Source organism: Leucoraja erinacea, chromosome 12 (assembly GCF_028641065.1).
Source record: "Leucoraja erinacea ecotype New England chromosome 12, Leri_hhj_1, whole genome shotgun sequence".
NCBI lineage: Eukaryota > Metazoa > Chordata > Chondrichthyes > Rajiformes > Rajidae > Leucoraja > Leucoraja erinaceus.
In genome coordinates this window covers 22,709,364-22,727,476 of record NC_073388.1, presented here as the reverse complement: position 1 = coordinate 22,727,476, position 18,113 = coordinate 22,709,364, and the positions used below count along the sequence as shown (strand labels likewise).

General features: G+C 42.3%; 2 long non-coding RNA genes across 3 annotated transcripts; both read right to left on the bottom strand.

Annotated features, from left to right (window-relative positions):
* Positions 1-403: 403 nt before the first annotated feature.
* On the bottom strand, positions 404-5,456 carry LOC129701933 (uncharacterized). Of its 2 annotated transcripts, none has more exons than XR_008724294.1 (3): positions 4,595-5,456; positions 1,848-2,265; positions 404-659 (listed from the first exon to the last, which is right to left on the bottom strand). It is a non-coding gene; the product is annotated as an uncharacterized LOC129701933 (long non-coding RNA). The 2 variants fall into 2 exon arrangements; XR_008724293.1 differs by having other exon boundaries at positions 1,848-1,925.
* A 6,719-nt stretch (positions 5,457-12,175) lies between these two features.
* LOC129702165 (uncharacterized) lies at positions 12,176-17,394 on the bottom strand. The gene is made up of 3 exons (XR_008724339.1): positions 15,620-17,394; positions 15,359-15,513; positions 12,176-14,595 (listed from the first exon to the last, which is right to left on the bottom strand). It is a non-coding gene; the product is annotated as an uncharacterized LOC129702165 (long non-coding RNA).
* Positions 17,395-18,113: the final 719 nt, after the last annotated feature.

The following is an 18,113-nucleotide window of genomic DNA, read 5'->3' as shown; positions in this document are numbered from 1 at the left end:
GGCATTACTTTCTTATTCACCAAAACTTTGATCATAATCTCTTTATATGATAGTGTCATGTTTGTCTGTCTGTACTCCTATTAAGTATCTTGGAATGTTTATTATGCCAAATAGCTACAAGTTTCATTTTCAGTTTGGGGGTACAACATGGAAATAGGTCGCTCAGTCAATCGAGTCCATACTGACAATGTCAACCATGAAACTCATTAACTTTAATATCAAGCAATTTAACATAAGAACTCAAACAAACCAGATTCAAAAATATCACAAACACAATTATTTTTCTTTAAACTAAAAATGCAGAGAAATAAAAATAATTTTCAAAATTCATGCCGGTTATTTATTTATTTATCAATTTTGTGGGATCCCTCTCATTGACACTGACATAACAAGCAAATTAAATAACATTGTAATATTTTGATAACATCCACATAAAATATACTCTGGAAGATATTGCAGCCATTTGCAAGAAGTTTATGTAAATAGCAACTTTGACAAGTGGAAATATTAGAAACAAAGTAGGAAATTGTAGAACAAGCTCTCAGAAGTTATAAAGCGAAGCATTCAGTTGCATCATTTGTGATAGATAGTTGAGGTAATCCAGGTCGAATTGAGTTCAATCCTTCACTCGATTAATTTCTTAGTTTTGTGTCTAAAGCCTGAAAAATAAAATCATTTTTCAGTGTTCTCATTTATAATGTACCTCATGACATTTTCAGTAAATACATTACAAGCCTCAATAAAACGGAACTTTATATAAGCTGAGAAATATCATCACTGCTGATGAAACACATTGAGTAAGCAGGAGAGTCTCTCCCATCTGTCCCAAAGATTATGCACGTTATAAGACGCATAACGCCACATCTGCTCCCAGGATGAGGTGTTCCACACCAGGGCATCGGAAATGTCCTCATTCTTCTTTTAGGAACGGGGGTTGCCCTCCCCTACTATAGATGAGGTTCTCACCAGGGTCTCTTCAATACCCCGTAACTCTGCACTCTCTTCCCCATCCCCCCCCGCTCGTAACAAGGGCAGAGTCCCCCTAGTCCTCACCTTCACCCCACCAGCCGTCACATACAACAAATAGTCCTCCATCATTTTCGTCACCTCCAACGTGACCCCACCACTCGCCACATCTTCCCATCTCCCGTCTGCTTTCCGCAAAGACTGCTCCCTCTGTAATCCCTGGTCAATTCTTCCCTTCCCTCCCACACCTCCCCCTCCCCGGGCACTTTCCCTTGCAACCGCAAGAGATGCTACACTTGTCACTTTACCGCACTCTTCCACTCCATTCAAGGGCCCAGGTGCGACAGAGGTTCACCTGCATCTCCTTGTTTATTGCATCCGCTGCTCTAGATGTCAGCTGATCTACATTGGTGAGACCAAGCGTAGGCTTGGCGATCGTTTCGCCAAACTCATCCGCTCGGTCCGCATTAACCAACCTGATCTCCCAGTGGCTCAGCACTTCAACTTCCCCTCCCATTCCGAATCCGACCTTTCTGTCCTGGGCCTCCTCCATGGCCAGAGTGAGCACCACCGGAAATTGGAGGAGCAGCACCTTATACACCTTATTGACACATGGGAACACCATCATCTGCAGCTTCCTCTCCAAGTCCAATTACATCTCATTTTGGAATATTTCCTCAATCAATCATTGTTGTTGAATCCTAATCCTGCAACTTCCTATCACAGCAAAGGTGGGAACACCTTCATCTGAGAACCGCAACAGTTCAAGAGGAAGATTCATTGCCATTATCCCAAAGACAATTAGGGATGGTAATTAAATGTAAGCCCTACCAGTGTCATTCAAATCCTGAAAAATCTATATTATAAATTGGAATACCAACCTCTTTCAGCCTTAAAGATGACCTTCAACCATTTGGCACGGGGATTCACACAGAGTTTTTTCCCACTTTTCAGCTTGACTGTGAAAAGAAGATACATTTTAGAATCTAATCCACAGAAGTTGAATGCCTTTCTCTCAAAGGCAGAGGCTTCAGCAAAAATTAGAAAGAAAGCTGTTAGGGTTTGCTTCAGCCCGATTTCATTAAAAAATAATTTAAATAAAGAACACACATTAATACAAAATTGGGGGGAGGGGTTATTCCGTTGATTCAACTTTAATGTGAACTCACATTATCTCCTGTCTCTCACAGTGCAAACCTCTGGGAATATATTTCACACTCTTCATGAACTTTGGGTGAATAAATTTCCTGGTCGGTTTAATGCACTGACAACGTCCTTGGATTTCTAAGGTCGGAATACCTGTGAATGGATATTATGGCTGTATTCAATGGAATTATACTCAATTCACTTCTTAGATATTAGTAATCAGTGCACTGCTGAAACTGTCTGATATTAAAACATAATGATGCAGAATTTGGACATTCGCTTGCCCATCTTCTGAGGCTCCACACATAGTTGACCACTTTGGTTTCTGAAGGAATTTATTCTCTCTCTGATTACTCTTTTTCCCTTAAAATACATAAAAATCTCTTTGGATTCTTCTTGATCTTATCTGCCAGAGCCATCTCATAGCCCCTTTTGCCCTGATTTTGTTCTTAAGTACACTCCTCAATCCTCTACATTCCTCCAGGGCCACACTTGATCCCAGCTGCCTACACCCACCCATGCCCCTCTTTGTTTCCTGACCAAAATCTCAATTTCACTCAACATCTAGGATTCCTTAAGGGGCTGTCCCATTTAGGTGACCTAATCCACAAGTTCTGGCGAGTTTGCCCTCGACTCATACTCGCAGCATGGTCGACACGAGGTCGTAGGAGGTCTTCGTAACTCTCCTTCATGCTCTAGAGTGGTCTCCGAGTACTCGAGGCCTCAGCTAGGTCGCAGCGTTTTTTTCAATGTTAAAAAATGCCCACCTGCAAGAAAAGTTGCCATGGAAAAAATCGCTACTTTTTTTACTTGTAGGTTTAGTCGTAGTAGGTCGGCATGTTAGTCGTAGGTAATCGAGGGTAGTCGAAGGTAATGGAGAGTAGTCGAAGGTAGTCGAACGTAGTTGTAGATAGTCTTCATCATAGTCGGAGGGAGGTTGAAGGAGATCGAAGGTGGTCATCTTCATTCTCCGCTATTCGGTGTCCAATTTTCCCGAAGTTAGTCATAGCTAGTCGCAGCAAGTCGAAGCTGGTCTTTCACATAGTCGAAGGAGGTCTTCTACATGTCATTTTTTCAAACTCTTCTAAACTCGCCAATTAGGTCGCCCAAGTGGGACAGCCCTTTTCTCCTACCTGCCTTGTCCTTCATTCTTACATGAAATGCATGCCTTGAACTCTCCCCATCACACTGTCAAGGAGGCTTTGAGAAAACCCTTGTATGATTTGCTCTGTCCACTGGGCAATCATTTCCCGCGGTAGAGTCTGTTTCAGCATGGTGATGCTGGTCATGTGAGTTTTTGGGCCTGATTTCCCATTGGAGATCTTTTCATAATCCTTGTCAACCTGCACTGCCCTCATCAATACATTATGTAATGTCTGAAAAATTAAATCAAGTTGATCAGTTGATCTTCTCCATTAAAGCCCCTGTCCCACTTTCACGACCTAATTGGCGACCTCTGCCGAGTTTGCCCTTGACTCATAGTCACAGCTTGATTGCCACGAGGTTGTAGGAGGTCATCGTAACTCTTCCTCATGCTCGTGAGTGGTCGCCACGTACTCGTGGCCTCAAGTTGAAGCAGGACAACCAGGCTAAGATCTCGGTGAGGTTTAGCCAGAAGAAGACTGGTTCCAGTCGTGGAACTGAAGGAAAATACCAGTCCCAGAGAGTGGGACAGAAGATTAAGTAGAAGGCAACCTCCGGCAGGGGGGTTAAATACCAGTCCCAGAGAGTGGGACAGAAGATTAAGTAGAAGCAAGGCAGGGGGATTAAATACCAGTCCCAGAGAGAGGGACAGAAGATTAATAAGCAAGTTATGATTGTTTCTAGAAGGCGATGGAAGAGATTTTTGTGCAACTGAACGGCAGAGAAGACTTGAGGAGCTGAATATCCTATTTCGAGCTTTTGATTCTTTGTTTTTTATCCTGCATTTCTCTAAGACATTATTCAATGAGTTACTCCATTGAAATAACAACCACTTTGAAAAATGGGAGATTGTTGCATATATCATTTACGATTTCCTCACCATTTTTGGCTGTGATTGTATTCACGCTATGAAGTTTAAATCAGCCGGCTGCCATTATATTTCAATGAGAATAACTATGCACAAATTTTAGTCAAAAATTATTTGCTTAAATTAATTTGAAGATTTACAGAAATATTTTTCTTTCTTTTAGATGTACATTATTGTTACCCTTTGCAAATGTGGAGCATTGAATTCCAAACGCTTACAATATAAAGTAGAAAGGGACAGACATTTCCTGTAAACCTCAAACATTATATCATTATTTCACCCATTCTATCATTTTATGGTGAAAAGTACCTCTGATAAAAACACACCGAACATATAAAAAAATATATTTTCCAAATAACTTTACGTCCAAATAGGCGCATGAACTTGGAGTCAAATAACCAAGATGAACCCAGTTTCAAAATTACTTGCCATATCCCAGAGCAATGAGACATAAAACAAATCACAACCTACCATGTGCAGCAAAGGCACACAGAAGCAGGATCAGAATTGCCATGGTAGATGTGCTGCTCATTTTTAATTCACTGTTGATTCGTCCTCTGCTGAGGAATCCTCTGTTTATCCACGACTCTGTCCTTCCTCTCTGTTGGTGTTTAACTGAAGAGTGGTGCACTGAATTCCCTTTTATTGACCTCTTCCACTTTCAATTTGCACATCGTCTGGAGGTGAACTTTGTCAAAGAGGGAAACTCCTGAGGTACTTCCCAAACCCAGAGAAAGGAAACTTGAACTATTCTGTCTTTAATCGCAATGTAAAATCCACACGGAAAATCACTCTATGCAGAGGATGGTGTTAAAGTTGGTGAGACTTGATGAGTGGAATAATAATTCAAAGAGTCAAAGGTCTCGTTGAACAAACTTTTACTCTCACCCGGGTGAAAATAGGACACAGCCAGTAGTGTGCACTCAGATGCACACTCGCAAGCTGCTACACCTCTACTGACTATACAGAGAAATTACAAGTATCTATATACTGATAAAACAACATTAGTCACATGGTTAGTAGGCATAAGTGAACAGTTACATACAATGAAAACCTTCAAACTAACATTAAAGAGATATGGGAGTATAGAGATACATAGCCCATCTGCATAGGCAAGAAAGCACTATTATATTCATTGCAACCTCCAGGCAGAACACTGATATGGCAAAGAAACAAGATGCTAGGGAACGGCCGTTATCTCTGTTCCCTTTAGTTAGTGAAGGTCATGTCCACAAGCTTCTGCAGACTTGCAGAATAGGCAATCTTTAAAATTAACCAGCATTCTATTCACAAAATGGAGGTTGCAGCTAACATGACTAAAATAGCTAAATAAGATGGTGGGGACCACGTTAGCTCTTACATTCCCTCCTTTTGATTAGAACTAATCAATATATATCAAACGATGCAGCTGGGAGCAAAGCATTTGCAAATGCTATGCAATAAAGTAGCAAGGCAATGACTATAACTACTAAAATAATAATTCCATAGTGCCACACCAGACCCCAAATATAGCCCCATTCATCAAACCAACTCCACATTCTTAGGTTATGATCGCCAATCAGATTTTCCCCCACACCCTGGATCTCAGCTATCTCCTTCTTGATATGGGCTGCCAGATCAGTAATATTGGAGGAATCATCAGGAATATATGTACAGCAGTCTTGCCCAATGATAGCACAGGTGCCTCCCTTCTCGGCCAGAATGAAGCCATTCGATTCTGTACCACCACTATCCTCATAGCAACTGTTTCGGTGGACAGTGCCCCAATCTGGGCCTGCATCTCCGTCAGGACAACTGCTGTTTTATTAGCCAATTCCTCCAATCGCCCAGTAAGGCAGTCAACCATAAATGCATTCCGATTTGTTCCATACCAGGGGAGCATAGTCATGCCAATATTCCCAACTGGTGATAGGTGCCGCTTTAGCCGAGATCCAGATGCAAGGTCTACAAGTGTGGGATGGTCAGTTATTCGGTTAAAATGGCGCATTGCAGGGACAACATAAGCCTAATAATAGCACCCTGCCCAATAATGGGGCCATATACCTGTCTTGTCCAATTCTCATCAGTAGGTGGCATCCCTGGTAACCATTGATAGGCCCATGACCCACATATAAAATATGTGTCGTTGACAGGTCGGGGTGGGCCGGAGGTGGCACTTGTGTTCATAATAAGGCATGAGCTATTTCCCAGGAAAACCCCTGTACCTTGGTGAAAACAATGACAGGTGGCATTGACTGGCCTCTGGGAGACCTCCAGTACCTTTAGTCGTGGGAGTTGGGCCCCATCTGTCACATGGATTTTCCAATCTGACTTAAAAGGAGGGATGTACCAACCCTGAAAGTCATTGTACCTTGGGGAACTATCCCTGTTACTTTGACATTTGTTTCTATTAGTGGAGGAGGAAAAACATAGTTGGCATATTTCTCAGTGGTATTCAAAGGGGCATGTACCATGGGGATCCCCCTTTTCCCATGGTGTGGCATCACTGCACAAACCCAGCAGTACTGGTCCACAGGGGTAAAACAATGTGTATATACATGGCCTGCCTTAAGACACACATTTTTTACCCCATGGTTCAATAGTTGTAATTAAGGATCCAATGATAATGAATATTGTCCAGAACGGGATCATGGCCAAAGGCCTCTATTCACAGCCTGGCTTATTGCAGTCAGAGTGATGCACCCACCGAGGGTGTCCTTCTACCTTAGCCGCTGTAGGAGTAGTGAGAAGAACAAGGTATGGACCACTCCAGCGATTGCCCAGTCTCTTCCGATCCCAGTTGCATATCAGCAGGTAATCGCCAGCTTGTAGCAGTCCCTCTTTAGGTGGTTCGTCCAAGGACCGCTGCATCTCTCGTACCCTGTGAATGTAAAACTGACAAAGAATCCATTAGTAATTGCATGTATGTCAACAACTGTTCATCCAGGGCATGGAGATCAAAGGTGGTTTCTGCAACTTCTTCAGCCCCCCAGGTAGTTCTGAGGGGCCTCCCGTACACTATTTCAGCAGGGGTCAACTGAGTAGAAGAATGTGGTGTGATGCGCATAGCGAATAGGGCCATAGGCAAAACCTGTACCCAATTCAGTTTTGTCTCTTCAGTTAATTTAGCAAGCTTGCTTTTTAAAGTTCCATTAGCTCGTTCCACAATCCCAGCAGCCTGTGGATGGTGTACACAATACAACTGTTGCCAAATATTCAACTGCTTGCACATTTCACCATTAACTTTAGCTGAGAAATGTGGTCCGTTATCTGAGCTGATAACAGTAGGAAGTCCAAATCGAGGCATAATTTCACAGAGCAAAACAGCAACGTGGACTGTGCTGTTGCATTAGTAGCAGGAATGGCTTCAATCCATCAGCTGAAAAGGTCAACCATAACCAAACAGTGTTTGTAATGATTGACTCTAGGTAGGTCAACAAAATTAATTTGGATGTACAGAAAAGGCCGATGTGGTATAGGCGTATGGCCTAGTTCTACCCGCACAGGTTTTCCAGGGTTGTGTCTCTGGCAATCCTGGCATTGGGAAACAATTTGTAAAATGTATTTTGTCAGCCGCAGATGCCACCATGTGGCTTTACAATTTTCTACCATTCCCCCTTTCCATTATGTGTAAGGGAGTGAACATAATGTAAATGTAATAAGATAGGCAGTAAAACATGGTAAGATAAGCAATCCATTTAATAAAGACATCTACAATAACTAAAATATATTTATAAAACTGACATCTTGGATGGTTGGCATTGATTTTTCTGAGGTAGACTTGTCTTTCTCTATGCTTTTAACCAGCCTCATCATTTTAGGTACCACCACCCCGCACCCTTGGGACATTTCCTTAGCTTCTGGGTAATTTATTTTGGCAACATAAGGGGCAGTAACAGGTCTGATATCAATTGCTGGTGAGAAGTCTGTGTTCCTGCTGAAGTCAAGAATCCCCTGTTTTTCCACAACTGACCAAAGTCACATATCATTCCAAAGGCATATCTGGTCAGTATAAAAGTTGAATCCCAAGTCCTTCCCTTAAATGCATGCTCTTATGAATTGAACAGTTCCGCTTGTTTGGTAGAGAATGATGAATGAATGATGTTTCAGAGGCCGCCGTCACCACATAATTGCCATCCTGATCTATAATTACGTATCTTGAAAGTCTTTCACCTAGAGATCCAATTGATGCACTCCTATCTATATACATAATTAAGGCAGGGTTTGTCATGGGAATATCTGTCAAATCTATCCGAACACAAGTATGTTCTTTAATCACAAATGGGCAGTCGTGCCCTTACTCAGCTTGTTCCTCTGGTGATCTGACAAGAAAGGAATGCTGGATTGATGGTGGTACAATACTTAAATTGCAAGCTTGCCTGCTGCTTCACAAGATCATTAGGAGCAGAATTAGGCCATTTGGCCTATAGAGTCTGCTCCACCATTCATAAGGTCATAATGTAATCAGATAGGAGTAGAATTAGGCCATTCAGCCAATAAAGTCTACTCCGCCATTCAATCATGGCTGATCTATCTCTCCCTCCTAACCCCATTCTTCTGCCTTCCCCACAACCTCTGACACCTGTACTAATCAGGAATCTATCTATCTCTGCCTTAAAAATATCCACTGACTTGACCTCCACAGCCTTCTGTGGCAAAGAATTCACCACTCTCTGACTAAAGAAATTTCTCCTCATCTCCTTCCTAAAAGAACGCCCTTTAATTCTGAGGCTATGACCTCTAGTCCTAGACTCTCCCACTCGTAAAAACATCCTCTCCACATCCACTCTGTCCAAGCCTTTCACTATTCTGTAAGTTTCAATAAGGTCCCACTCATTCTTCTAAACTCCAGCGAGTACAGGCCCAGTGCCGATAAATGCTCATCATCAGTTAACCTATTTAATCATGGCGGGTCTATTTTTCCCCTCTCAACCCTATTCTCCTGCATTCTCCCTGTCACCTTTGGCATCCTTGCTAACCAAGAACCTATCAATCACCACTTTAAAAACAGCCAATGACTTGGCATCCATAGCTGTCTGTGGCAATGAATTCCATAGACAGTGTATGCATGGTGGCTAATCCAGCACTTTGGGCAAAATCTAAAGTTGGTCACTTCAACCTAAGATGAGGAGGCAGTATGTAATTGTCAGCTTCATCAGTATTCCCTGTGCCACTATTTGGGAATCAGTGTGGCTCTATTGAGTGAATTTGAAAGAATAATTTGAAAATATTTCAATAATAGAGCCAGTATAATATACTATTCTTTGCTGTCTGTTAATTGGTATAATTCTGTTGTTGATTGACAGAAAAAAAAAATTGTTTGCGATCGATAGTATCTAGGAGGTAACTGTTCTGTCAGCGAGAGCCCGGATGATTTAAATGATGTTCAAAATATATATTGTACCACAGATATTTTTTCCCAAAGTACCTTTGGCAGACAAGATACCAGGAATCACCGGCTGAACCAATGCCACACTAATAAATCTTCTACAATTGATTGAAAGTAACAGTATAGAAACAAGCCCTTCAGCCCACGATGTACATGCTAATAATTGATCATATATTGTCACTAGTTCAGTGTTATACAAAAGCCAAAAAAAGCAAAAGGGGAAAAAAGCCAAAAAAGCCCATAAAAAAGGCAAAATGGAAAAAAGGCTAATGGGGAAAAAAGACAAAAAAAAAAAAGAAAACAGGGGAAAAAAGGGAAATAAAAAGCCAAAAGGGGAAAAAAAGCCAAAAAAGGGGAAAAAAGCCAAAAAAAAAGCAAAGGGAGAAAAAAGCCAGAAGGGAAAATATGCCAAAAGGGGGGAAAAAAGCCAAAAAAAGGGGGAAAAAGCTGAGCCAAAACAGGGAAAAAAAAGCCAAAAGGGGAAAAATAGCCAAAAGCGGAAAAAAAGCCAAACCTTCACAAACACACAAGCACATATATACATATTTTGATTTTTGATTAACTGATAGCAGGAAATACAGTCTGAGGAAGGGTCTCGACCCAAAACCCCATCTCATCTCCATAGAGATGCTGCCTGCCCCGCTGAGTTACTCCAGCATTTTGTGTCTACCTTCAATTTAAACCAACATCTGCAGTTCTTTCCTACACAATAAAGTCTGTGCTCATTGCTCTAACTGATGGCTGTCTGAAGTAGGGTCTCGATCTGAAACGTTAGAAACGCTAGTAATTCCTTTTCTCCAGTGATGACGTCTGACCCACTGAGTTACTCCAGCTTTTTGTGTCTACCTTCAGTTTAAATCAGCATCTGCTGTTCCTTCCTACACATGATGGTTGTAACGGTTGTGCCTGATGCAAATGGTTTCTTCTGAAATAAGTAAAATGCATGGAAGGATAAGCTGTCAGTAAAAGCATGCCCAGGCAGCACACATCCTCTTACATCTCTGCTCTAAAGTTGCTCATAGGCAGGGGACCTCTGAAGAGGAGCAGAGTGTAGGAAAGAGAACAGCTGGACCAACGTTGGAGAATAGAATGCAGCCCTGAATAAGGTATAGCTGGAATTTTTTTAATCCACCATTCTACCATCTGGAAAAATATGATTTCAAAGGACTGACTTGTAAGACCAATACTTCTGGAGCTACTCTCAACTATTTAGTCAGCCTTCTTTCTGCCTCGTAATTACTTATTGGTCTCTCTTTGCCTGCCATTCCTGCGCCGGAGACCCGGGTTTGATCCCAACTACAGGTGCTGTATGTAGTTTGTACGTTCTCCCCGTGACCTGCGTGGGTTTTCTCTGAGATCTTCGGTTTCCTCCCACACTCCAAAGACGTACAAGTTTGTAAGTAAATTGGCTTGGTAAATGTAAAAGTTGGCCCTAGTGTTAATGTGCAGGGATCGCTGGTCGGCACAGACCCGGTGGGCCGAAGGGCCTGTTTCCATGCTGTATCTCTAAACTAAACTAAAAATGAATGTACATCTTTTCTTGGTTCCACTTTTGTGTTTTTTTCCAATTCCCCTCCACACACAGACTCACACACATGGACACAGACAGACAGACAGACACACACACACTGGCACCTCTGGTTATGTTCCAAATTTACATTGAGCAGCAGCAATGTTTCACTGTCTAACAAAAGGTCCTGACCCGAAACATCTGCAGTTTCCTTGTTTCTTCAGCACGATGGCTGCACTCACCAACGGTCTGCCTTCGTTCGTCTTTTTCCTTTGTGTTTTTAGTTTGTTGTAAAATATGTTTTAGTTTATCTTTAGTTTTGTATTATGTGGGGGGAAGGAGGGGGAAACTTTACTTATCTCTTCCCTCGACAGAGATGCGACTTTTTCTGCGGCCTATCATCATGGAGTTGGCGGCCTCTTGCTGGGAAAACCGTGGAGCTTGTGGGCTTTAACATCTTGGAGCGGATGATCCCTTTGCCAGGGGTCGGCCTTTGGTGCTCCAACCTGCGGAAACTGAGGACTTTAACATCACGGAGCTCACAGTCCCTGGTTAATGACCGACTTTGGGAACTCCAAGCCGTAGGAGTTAGATCGCCCCGATGCGGGAGCTTCCGACGTGGGAGCTCGGCTGCAGATGCTTAAGACGCCCCCGACCACAGGAGGAAATAAGACTTTATTGCCTTCCATCACAGTGAGGAATGTGGATGAGCCACTGTGGTGGATGTTGATGTCAAGTTTTTACGTAGTTGTGTATCTTGTTGCTTTTTTTTTGGTATGACCACGATCACATTGAATGGCGGTGCTGGCTCGAAGGGCCGAATGGCCTACCCCTGCACCTATTGTCTATAATGGTAAAAATCTTTTTTTCACTCCTCTAATACACCATTTTGTCAAAACCTTGTTCAGTGTGTTTAATCAAGTCTACTGCGCCATTCAATCGTGGCTTACTCTTCACAGTAATGAGGCACCTATGATGATCGTTTGTCGGCACTGGGCCTGTACTTGCTGGAGTTTAGAAGAATGAAGGGAGACCTCATTGATACATACAGAATAATGAAAGGCTTGGATAGAGTGGGTGTGGAGAGGATGTTTCCACTAGTGCGGGCGTCTCGGACTAGACTCAGAATTAAAGGACTTTCTTTTAGGAAGATGAGGAGAAATTTCTTTCAGAGGGTGGTGAATCTGTGGAATTCTTTGTCCCAGAAAGCTGTGGAGGCCGTGTGTGGATATTTTTAAGGCACAGATAGATACTTGATTAGTACAGGTGTCAGAGGTTATGGGGAGAAGGCAGAATGGGGTTAGGAGGGAGATAGATCAGCCATGATTTAATGGCGGAGTAGAATTGATGGGCCGAACAGCCTCATTCTACTCCTATTCCTCATGACAGTCACAACCTCAGACTAATAATGTGCAGTTTCGATGATGCTAATAGCATTCCCCATTTATCACAAAACAATGGCCCAATTTCCTTAAATATTTTGGGAGGTGGAGATGGTGTCTGATGAACTAGAAAGTAAATCGCAAATTGAATTGTATTCCAAGTTATGGAATGAAACAGTACAAATGTCAGCTTTCCCAAGGAATTTCAAGGCAGCCGTAGTTTTGCTAAAGTGATCAAAATTGACTAATTAAGAAGGCAAGTTGTAATGGAGTGGTCTTTTGGGACTGGGAGTTTGCAGATGACAATAATGTGTGTGGTATCAGACAGTTAAAATTGTTATCAAAAATTACAGCAAGATCTAAATCAGTTGGGCAAATGGTCCGAGCAATAGTCAATGGAGTTTAATCCAGAAAACTGCATGGTGTTAATTTTTTTGAAGATATTTGAGGAAATGGTTGGAAAATGGACAATGGCAGTGGTACATTTAGAACTTCAGAAGGTATGTGATTAGTGCAGTATACTGCTGGCTACTGAGAATTGGCTGACAGGCAGAAACCAGGGATTGGGAATAGATAGGTGGGTAACACAGGAACCCTGATTATTCAGTCTTCAACTAGTTGGATGAGGCAGCCAAATATCACATTTCCAATTTTACTGATGATACAAAACTTGGGAAATGTTTGAGCAGTGAGAAGGATGTAAATAGGTTTTAAAGGGATAGAAACAAGCTGAATGTGTGGGCCAGAACATAACAGAAGGAATATAATATGGCAATGCAAAGTCATCTACAGTGGCACACAAAAACAAGTTTAAATTGCTTTATTGTTGTGTACACTGAGATACAGTGAAAAGCTTTTGTTTGCACGCTATGCAATTAAATCAGGTGATACCGTACATACAATCAAACCATGCACAAGCACAATAGATAGAGAGGAGAAACATGCATAGTGCAGCATAGTTTTTCAACATTGTAGCATAATCTGAGGAAAAAGTCCAATGGCCACAATGATGTTGGTTGGAAATTAGGAAATGTATCGTAGCTTCAGGAAGGACCGTTCAGAATTCAAATAACGGGAAGAAGCTGCACCCGAGTCTGAAGGTACGCCCTTTCAAGTTTTTATATCCTCTTTGTGGTGGAAGCAGGGAAAAGTGGAAATTACAAGGGTGGAAAAGGTCTTTGATTATGTTGGCTGCTTTCCCAAGGGAGTGAAGTGTAGATGTAGTCAATGGTGGTGTGAGATTCAAAAATCACAAATGCTCTTGAGACAAATTCAGGCAAAGAAGTGTTTTTATTAATTTCATATTCTGCAGAATAGGTGCCTCTCCTCTGATGTCCCCTAGAGGCACACAAAAATGGAGATTGTATCTATCTTTTATACCTTTCTTCACTATGGTCACTACCTCATGTCTACCCATCAAGCTTCGTCCAATCATAACATAAAGCCCACATTCCCACGAGAATGTCCAGGAACGTCTCGGAACATCTCCTGACGTCAAAAGGCTTCTGCTGGAGTTTTTATCTGTTACTTTCTTTATCTAGAATTACCCTCTTCATGTACATTGTTACTTTATTCTACCAGCAGTCTGGCTTCTGCGGACAGCTCATTTCTTTTTAAGTTATATTTTTCAAAGTTCTAGTACAAAGCAACCATCCCTTTTAACCCTTTTCTCACAGTGGGAAGTCCGGTGTGTGCTGGAGTGATCCACAACTCTGCAATTTCTTGTGGTCTTAGGCAAAGCTGTTCCCAAACCAAGCTGTGATACAACCCAGAGGTACGTTTTCTACAGTTCAACTGTAGAAGTTGGTAAAAGTCTTTAAATTAATGTCAAATATCTTTGTCTTCTGAGGAAGTAGAAACGATGGTATGCTTTTTTGGCGATGATGAAATTCAGTGGCTCATATTATTTCCTTCATCTATATCCATTATGTGCTTTAACCCAATAAGGCGGTTTCAATTATGTCAATGTACAAATTGGAAGTCTGGATCATTGTCCTGGTGATTCCAGCTACCATCATCATAATGAGCTGCCCGATGGTACTGCAGACTGCTGTTGTGGTGATCTGGAGGATGAAGTGTATCACCGCCATCTTGCTGGAGGGAGCAGTAACAAGCAGGATCCATCCATTCCTTTCTGAATACTTGGTTATTTTCAACATGGCATCCATCTCTAATGGTTAGGGCAGTGCCTCATACTCTGGATCGAACCCAGCTGTAAAAGATAGAATAGTTTATTGGCTATTCTTTGGAAAGTGAACCAAACACATCACACACATGACCAGATGGCATCACGTAAAGTAATACATTAAAACATTATTGTAAGATTAATCTTATTAATTGCTATTTTCTACCTACAGAACTATAATGTATGCCTGCTAAAGATATGAACATTCTAGGTTTTTAAAATTCACAGGGTTTGTAAGATAAAATTGAGATGAAAAATGTTTCCATGTGACCTGTCATATTTGATCTCTGACCCTAAACAAACATTGTCAGCATAACATAAAAAAATCTCTTGATAAGCTTAAAAATGACCAAGATGCCCCATCTAAACTAGTCCAATTTGCTTGCAGTTAGCCCATATCCCTCTAAACCTTTCCAATGCATGTACCTGTCCACATATTTTTTAAACTATAGGTTATAGGTGAGAGGGGAAAAAAGTAATAGGGAACTGAGGGACAAGTTTTTCCACTTAAGAGAGTGGATGATATAAAGAACGAGCTGCCAGGGAAAGTATTTGAGGGACAATAACAATATTTCAAAGATACTTGGACACGTACATGGATAGAAAAGATTTAGAGGATATGAACCAAATGCAAGTAATGAGACTAATTTAGTTACGAAGCACTACAAATAAAGAAATAGGACATCCAGACAAAAAAAATGTAAATGGCAGACTTGGGGAATACATTTTCTCTGGTGATTTTTTAAAGACTGTCAGTGAGGAATAAATGACTCTTTTTGGTTGTTCTTACCAGAGGCTTTGTTGGAATGAGCGATGGAACATTGCAGATGCTCTGGATCTCCTCGGGCAAGACGGTAACTGTCAGTGTGCAGATTTCCCAGGTTAAGCTCATTGGTCCACAGAAAGTCCATGATAGCCAAGATCTGAGAGCATGGGTCCATCAATCTTTAATAAAGAAAAAAGTTTAAAAACAAAATCAACAGTAAAGGCATTTAAATTAAACGTTATTTTAATTGAAATTCTCTCTTTGAATGTAAATGTTAACACTTACATAGACGACTGGTGACTTGTGCTTGCCCAAGACAGCATAGAAGGAGGGTTGAGGAGGAAGGTTACTGGGAGTGGAGGTCCTCCGTATCCGTTGGTGAAATCGGAGACAGAGACAGAGGCAAGGGCACAAGAGAATCAGTGAATTAGTTTAGTTTAGAGATACAGCGCAAAAACAGGCCCTTCGGCTGCTATCATCAGAAAGATAATACAGGAACCAGAGAACTATCCCCTCCAGGTTTAAAACAACTTTTTGTCAAGCTCAAACCACATTGCAGAACCCAAACAATCAATTGGAGAGATATAGCTATTGGAGAGATATTGCATCCATCCCCTATCATTATATGGATTAATCAATACAACATGTTATGTTCACATCACACTTGCATTGTGGCTAAATACCACAAACTTTCTACCCAACCTGAAGATAAAATGCTGGTCTGAACTTCACGCGAAGGCTATGTCAGCAAATAATATGTCAGATACTGGTCTTTCAAAGTTCAAGAGCAGTATCTCCCCGTCAACCATCAGGTTCTTGAACCACATTGCACCAGCAACACGCACCTTATAAACCACAACAGACTGCATCACAATGGCTGCTCCACAAAGATTGTTGGTCTACTTTCTTTCCCATAACTAATAATAACATGAGACAAGATATCAATTCGATTGCTTTAATGTATATCAACTCCAATATATGCCAATATAAAATTTTCTTTATTTGTTATTGCTTAGCATTTGCTTTCTTTTGACTGGTTGAATTGGTGAGGGCTCCGTTCATTGGTAAAAAGATGCGTCATTCCCAGAGATTCTATCTTGCCAGCAGAATCCTCTCCGAGCTGGTCAGGCTGTTTGACATCTTTCTTCTTGCTTTGCCCTTATGGTGAATCCAATGACACTGCAAAGGAGTCCAGCTTGATTTTCAATCGCCATTAGCTCCAGCTACTTCTGGTCAGTTGTGATGCCTTGGCTTTCCCAGTGACAATCCATGGTAGGGTTCTGATGCTGCTGTTCCTCCCCTGTATGTTCCTTCCTCATTTTGTCCTGTGTTGAATTGGGTATGGGTTCTGTCCTGTGACAAGGATTGGCTTCATTACCAGTGATACCTTGGCTTTCAGATGTAGTGTTCTGCATTTGTCGTAACTACTATTGGCACTTGCTCCTCTTCAACTTCTGTCCGACCTCTGGCATCCACCGAGGGCCCGTCTTCGTCCAATCTCCGGAACCCATCGCGGGCCCGTCTTAAGATGCCGAATCTTCTCTTGGACGGCACACCTTGCTCAATTTAACATCCTCACTTGTGTTTCCCAACAACAAGCAGCGTCAGTTTTATGCTCATGAACTCCTGCTTGGGCCTGGCTGGGTCTTTTCCTCCTCATCATCACTGGTGCTTTCTTTTCTTCAGTGTTGAATTGGTGATGGCTCCATCCAGTCAAAAAGATGCATAATTCCTGGAGATTCTGCCCTGCTAGCAGAGTCATTCCATAGCTGGTCAGGCTATTTGACATCTCATTTGCCTTTGTCCTGATGGTCTCGCTTGGGTGACGAAAGTGGGTCATTTGTCGTAACTATCTTTGCTCCTTGCTCCTTTTCTTCATCTTCTCTCCGGTACCCACCGTGGTCCTGTCTTCAGCTGCCGAATCTTCTCTTGGACAGCACACCTTGCTGTCTTCAACATCCTTGCTTGTGTTTCCCACCATCAAGCAGAGTCAGTTGTGATGTTCATGATTTCCTGTTTGGTCCTGGATGGGTCTTTTCCTCCTCGTCATCATTGGTGCTTTCTTTAGTTCGGTGTTGAATTGGTGATGGCTCCATCTTCAATCAATAAGATGCATCATTCCTGGAGATTCTGCCTTGCTAGCAGAGTCCCCCCCTCCCCCCCCCCCATAGCTGGTCAGGCTATTTGTAATTTTTCTTCTGGCTTTGCCCTGATGGTGAATCCAATGACACTAAAAAGAGACCATCTTGGTTCCCCATCGACGTTAGCTCCAGCGACTTCTGGTCAGTTGTGATGCCTTGGTTTTCCCAGTGACAATCCATGGTAGGGTTCTGTTCCTCCCCTGTATGTTCCTTCCTCATTTTGTCCAGTGTTGACTTGGGTGTGGGTTCTGTCCTGTGACAAAGATAGGCTTCATTACCAGAGATCCCTTGGTTTTCAGGTGTCGCGTCCTGCATTTGTTGTAACTATCATTGGCACTTGCTCCTATTCATCTTCTCTTCGACCTCCGGCACCCACCGAGGGCCCGTCTTCAGCTGCCGAGTCCTCTCTTGGGCGGCTCCATCCATCTTCCTCACTCCCTGAGGGCCCAGCTCACTCTCTTTAACCGTCTTGCTTGGGTGAGGAAATTTGTCGTAAGTATCTTTCCTTCTTGGTCTTCTTCATCTTCTGTCCATCACCCACCGCAGTAAGGTCCAACCTCCGGCACCCACCGCGGGCCCGTCTTCAGCTGCCGAATCCTCTCTTGGATGACACAACTTGCTGTCTTCAACGTCCTTGT